Raw genomic sequence first — 6,728 nt, forward strand, 5'->3', positions numbered from 1 at the left:
AGGTGATGCGCTCAAACGAACGCGTTCTGATCCGTCGAGTCCCCACAGTGATGGCGGCGCGCGACCATTGTTTATTTTTCTCGTCTGCTAGCCAGAAAGCGTCCAAAACTCGGCCAAGCCAAAATCCACTCGGCCAGGGGAAAACGAACGCGCACCAAAGTGTGCCACGTGGTGGTCGGGGCAACACGAGAAAAACGCATGCGCTCTGGGTGGCTCTGGCAGCCTGCGGGTAATGAGAACAAGGCGATTGAAGGGGCTGAATGTGTATTCGCGAAAAAAAGTGTGAGTAGAAAAAATTAATAGAAACGTAGTTACCTTTGCTGGCTTTAGTGCCTTGGTATGGATGCTTTGGCGCCGGTGAAAAAGAAATGTTGATATTGTTTTCTGTCACATGACGGCAAAAATGAACCACCACAACTCTTCGTCTCATCAGACCTCACTGCGGGATTTGTCAACTTGTCTGATGGTGTGTTGATTTGGCTTGTTTCGTTGTATGGTCCGATGTACGAGTTTTAAAAAATCAATGCACCTTCGGCGTCAAATGTTTACAAGAACATTAAACCTACAAAGATCCGGAATTGAAAATCTAAAGCATGACTTTGGAAATGTCAATGCACCTTTCGCATCAAACGTTGATGAGAACTTTATGCCCATAAAGTTTCGGTATTGAAATCCCTGCGCCCTGTAGATTTCGCGGCCTCCACGAGATGCCGCGGCAAGCCCGTTTGCCATCAAAACGCCCTTAAAACTTTGCGCTCGGATGGAGCTCCTTGTGTTATGTGACTCCAGGTGCATGGGCCTTGCCATGAAATCCAGCCAGAATTCGCAATGTTTGCGCCGAAATGCCTTTTCGAGCGTGAAAATGACCATTCTAGACAAAATCCAGAATGATTTCCGGCGCCGGGGTTGTTTTGGTTGGCGGTGCATGGCAGCACGAAAAGATTTCGGGGGCTGGGGCGAAGGCCCATAAGCCGCCCCTCCCCCCACCCTTCCTTCTGGCTACGCCCCTGTTCAGCCATTGAATCTATAAAACTATGGTCATGCGCTTCGCTGGCACAGAAAGGAACGAAGGCGTTGCTACAGTACTCAAGCGCGACAGCTTTGTGCGACCGTTTATATCTTTGATGTGCACCTTTCGAAGTGTGCACTGAACTAACGCACGCTCTCTTTTCTAACCTCCTTTTTCTTTTTTGTCCGTTTATCGCATTCCCCTACTGTAGGGTAACAAACCGTACGTGCGCCGGCCTGGTTAAACTCACTGTCTTTCCTTGCTTCCCTCTCTCACTCGTTTTTCGTCAAAGCTCTGCTACAATGACATGCACTACCGCTGGTGACAATAGTGAAGCAGGGAGGAGAATTTAAAATAAATACGTTTGAACCACACCACTGTGTAAAAGTACTTGAGGGTTGTCACAAAGATAACTAATGAGCTCAGACTGTCTCACCTCTGGACTTGCGAATACATCAGACTTACCTCGCATCAGCCTTGCCGCGTAATCTGAGTGCTGGAGGCTTCAGGAGAAACGCAGAGAGAGAGAGAGAGAGATAGAAGCCACATTACTCCCAAATTCTCGCGCTAGCTTCCCTTGACATTATGAGCTTGGCGTCACATCTGAACAAGCCCAGCTAAATCTGCTGTAAAGAAAAGATTTCACAAGGTTTGAAAGCAAACAGCACGCCATCAAAAACATTTTCGCCAGTTGGTACAGCGTTAAAGAGACCACAATAAGTGAAAGTACAGTGAAATCCTTGAGGTTACAGCAACATCATCGCACCCGTAAGTTGAGCGCGAAACGAAGAAGTGGCTCTTGTGTGGAACCCCGTTTTCTACTGTTCTCTTTTTGCGAGTGTTTTTGCGTGTTTTCGGGAGGCACCGCTTCCGAGACCTTCGGCGATGGAAGCGGAGTCAGCTAGACGTCCGGAGCCACGGGCATTCCATTGCATAATAGATGCTTCCTTTCGTCCACACTAGAATTTGAGGTCGCCAAGGCTATGCAGGATTCTTTGCGCTCATTTCGGCCATTCGAGAACTACACGAATTTCGATTCGGAAATACAGAGCCTCCGTGCAATCCGCCGGCGAGCGGAGCGACGGTACCGACGGACTAAATCACTCTACGACCTTAGAGAGGCCAGATGCATTCAAAAGAAAATTCAGCGTCGCCTTGCTGTACTCCACAATCAACGCTGGAAGTCGTTTTGTGAGTCTCTCGACCCACGTAAACCTCTGTCGGTTGTCTGGAGAACAATCCGTGGTCTTCGAACAGCTCCTCAACAGCGTCGTCCATTTAAGTCTCTAGCCCTACATCAAGGACGCCGAGAAGTCGAGGTAGCCGAAGATTACTGCGCAAGGATTGCGGGTACGGCGCTCACGTATTCACCTTGCGCACCTATTCCCATTGTGCCCCCTTGCTCCCGGGATCCTCGTATGGACACTGCTTTCTCTATCGAAGAACTGGAGGCCGCACTTGCTGGTTGCAGGCGATCTTCGTCACCAGGACACGATGGCATCACATACTCTGCGCTTGTAAACCTTGGTCCAGAGGCCAGAGATGCCCTTCTTGGCCTATACAACGCATCATGGCGTGACGGCTTGGTCCCTACAACGTGGAAATCCAGCCGGCTTGTTCCACTCCTCAAGGCTGGCAAATCCCCGTTGGAATTATCATCTTACCGTCCAATAGCACTGGCCAGCTGTGTCGGCAAGGTAATGGAAAGAATGATACTTGCACGGCTAGAATGGTACTTAGAATTCTACAACGTCTATCCAGAGGTAATGGCTGGTTTTCGACGTGGCCGCTCGTCAATAGATAGCGTTATCGACCTGGTAACATACGTACAACACCAGAAACATCTGAAACGAATCACTGCGGCCCTATTCCTTGATGTTAAAGGTGCGTACGACAATGTAGATCATCAGGCAATTCTGGACGCCTTAGAAGCTGTAGGGATTGGAGGACGCACCTTTCGCTGGATATGCAACTATTTGCATGGAAGATCTTTCTTTATTTTGACTGAAGACGGACCAACGCCATCTAGCTATACCAGTCGTGGTGTACCGCAAGGCGGAGTACTCAGCCCTACCCTTTTCAACCTGGTGCTCGTTGGTCTCGCTGATTCGTTACCGCGAACCGTACAGCTCTCCGTATATGCAGACGACATTTGCATATGGGCTTCAGGCGTGACACGTGTACAACTCCGCGCACGACTTCAGAAAGCCTCAACGGCTGTGTCAAGATACCTAAGAAGACAAGGCCTGGAGCTTTCTGCTGAGAAATGTGCAGTCGTTGCTTTTACTCGTAAATCGATGTCCCCGTATGCTTTGCGGATTAATGACCAAATCATACGATATAGACGAACGCACCGATTTCTTGGCGTCATCATTGATAGAGACTTGTCTTGGAGCCCTCACATCTCGTACATGACGAAGCGTTTGGCCGCCATTGTGGACCTTCTTGCGTTTCTCGGCGGGAAGTCCTGGGGCGCAACAGTACCGTCAATGTTGCAACTATATCGAGCACTGTTTTTGGGCTTCCTGCGGTACAGCTTACCTGTAATAGGTAATACTTGTACTACGAATATTCGTAAACTCCAGAGCGTGCAAGCCCAAGCACTCAGGACTTGTCTCGGTCTTCCCAAAACAACGTCATCGATTGCGACAGTGGCCATAGCCAGAGACGCGCCTTTGACAGTCTACATTGATACAGATGTCCTGAGAGCGCACATCCGACACCTGACTCGGATTCCCTCACACCATTTTGCTTGCTTGCCAGCAAAAAGGCCACTTTCAACTTTTGCTAAAACTATTGTAAGACATCAGTCGTACTTGCCATCAGAATTTACGCCCGCTTCACGATTGTCAGATCCATTGTGGTGTCTGCACCGGCCGCAAGTGCAACTGACAATTCCAGGAGTCAGAAAGAAAGCTGGAGCGCCATTGCAATCTTTGAAGCAAGCAACTTTGGAGCACATTCACAACGTGCACAGATTCCGGAAACATGTATACACAGATGGCTCAGTAAAACTCAACAGCGCTGCTGCTGCAGTCATCATCCCGGCACAATCTGAGGAAATCAAGTTAAGAACTTCATGTGTGACCCCATCAACGGGTGCAGAACTCGCGGCGCTCCGTGCTGCACTTGATTTCATTAAGCAGAAACCACCGCAACAATGGACAGTCTTCAGTGACTCCAAGGCAGCCCTTCAGTGCATACGAAGCCCAATGCGCCACGGACCCCATGAACAACTGGCCTCAGAAATTCGGCACATATATCATCAAAGCTATGATAAGGGCCACAACATAATCTTTCAGTGGCTTCCAGGACACTGTAACATCAGCGGGAATGACCAAGCCGACGAAGCCGCCCGATCGGCACATGAAAGTGGTCAACGAGTCTTGATTCCGCTTTCGCGAACAGACGCTGCGGCTGGGCTGCGATTGATGTCCCGTGAGTGTACTTTGCCCCTGTGGGACTCAAATGTTTTCACCATGTGTCGGTTGCGTTCGTTGTCTCCGGACATACGGATGCACATCCCGCCTGGATTACCACGACGTGAACAGACCATGCTTTACCGTCTGTGGCTAGGCGTTGCATTTACAAAAGCCTATGCTTTCCTCATAGGAATGGCCGACAGCCCCACGTGCGACACATGTAACATCGACGAGACGCTCGCACACATTATCTGTGTCTGCCCGCGATACAGTGCTGAGAGACAAGTGATGTGCAGGGTACTGGACAAGCTGGACAATCGTCCACTTTCAGAACTAAAAGCTTTAGGCCAATGCTCCGAAAGAACATCCGCGTTGAAGGCCTTATTCGCGCTATTAACGTTCTTGCGGTCTACGGGGCTTCACGACAGACTCTAAGAATGCCGCCCCCTACCGTTCTTTAGTGTACGCGCTTTGTTCGTGCTTGTCTCCCTTTCTTTCTATCTCCCCCTTCCAATCTCTTTCTCTTTTTATCCCTCTTAACCCTTCCCCCTGCGCAGGGTAGCCAACCGGAACTACCTCTGGTTAACCTCCCTGCCTTTCTCTGCATTATTTTCTCTCTCTCTCAGAAACAGATATTTATACGATTAGTATTCTTTGTCTATTTCGACTTGATTTCCTCTGTTATTAGGTAATCTTCTGCCTTGGAAAAAAATATTAATAAGTACTTATTTGTCTGTGGTGTACTTCACTTACAAGTAATTACATGTATCTGCATTTATCTTCATATGTATTTCTGTGTATTTATCTGTATTTAAGCTACATTTGTCTCTATCTCCCCGTTAGAAGCTAACTACAAGAAAATTTTAAAGCCTAGTGTAGATGTATGGCAGGCTCCGTGTAAGTTGTTCAGTTGGAAACACCAGTGGTTGCGTCGCGAAAACTCACATACGCGGACGTTCTCGACACCGAAATTAGAAGGAATTATGCACATCCAATGCGCGTTGGAATCTGAAAAGCGATCAAAGCTTTCCTGAAGCGGTTAAATAAATGCCACCTCCATATTATGCACATCGTTTTCCACCATAGCGATTACGGCCTGCCAGTAAACACAGCGAGACGCAGATACCACGAACACGTGGTACACCTGACCGCGCATTATACTGTCCACGGCATTGGCCCCCTTTGCTATGAAACTGTACCCAGGGTCAGCGCGACCGCGAGAGTTTGGCGGTACTGGAGAGGGTGAAACAGTAAACTGCACATTAGTCGGCGAATGACGGAACAAATAGGTGCGCTAAGCAGGGGAGTAGGCACAGAAAGATTTGCTTTATTAAAGGAATTGTGCTCTTGATGACGTGTACCTTTTGCAGTGATTGTATTTAGGTACCATTTGTTTTATCTCAAAGTAATTCTGTAGAAAGCAAGATAAAGAGCCAGGACGCCTGTGAGGGTAATGAAAAAAAAAAGAAGAAGGTAGCGCTCTTTTGCGTATGAGCTATTCGTCTAGACAGCATCACCCTGTCATGGTCAGAAAAGCCCATGAGAGTTCGCTATAGGCTTTAAGAACAACCGCTCGCCGGAACTGACGTAGGACCCAAAATTTCGCAGCTTTGCCAAGATGGCTTCAATAGACTGCACACCACTGCACATTGCTAGGTTGCGCACTGCTCATGTATACCAAATTTTTTTTTTCAAAGAGAAATTTTATTGCAGTTGGACTTTTACTGCCTGTGGAAAGGGTGTCGAAAGGATGACAAAAGTTGAAATGATAATTCCTGCTTCTTACCCGGCGGAAGCATGTTACTTTATCTGAGATACTTTTCATATTTAGTGTTTTTCAATCTTCACTCAACTGATGGCGATCCACGGGCTGTCATAGAAACGGCAACAGGGTCTCGTTCTATGTAGCGAAGAGAACGTAGTCTGCTTCCAGATATGCATATAATACCCTTAACAAAACCAGCGTTCTAGTAAGCAACCCTAGAGTCAGAGTTGCTCAGTCAAAGCGAGACTTAAGGCAGGCACGGAGGGGAGCTCTCGGTGACAAACAAAGCCGGTGTTTCAAGTGCAGCATGTTCGCTGTCTCTCCCCGTTACTGTCGTTCCGCGAACAATGCTTAGCCTTTGTCGGCGTCAAAGTCAAGCCCGTCGTTCTAACTCAGACAGTGCATTTGCAGAAACAACGTTTGGTAAGGATTACGGCGGAATTCTGTTGTGACACGAATTGAAGCATCGGCCTTCCTTCTTTGGAAAGAACCAATAAACTTAGAGGAGCGTAGACATGGTGAGCACGGTTAA

The sequence above is a fragment of the Dermacentor variabilis genome, chromosome 5 (assembly GCF_050947875.1).
Source record: "Dermacentor variabilis isolate Ectoservices chromosome 5, ASM5094787v1, whole genome shotgun sequence".
NCBI classification, from domain to species: domain Eukaryota; kingdom Metazoa; phylum Arthropoda; class Arachnida; order Ixodida; family Ixodidae; genus Dermacentor; species Dermacentor variabilis.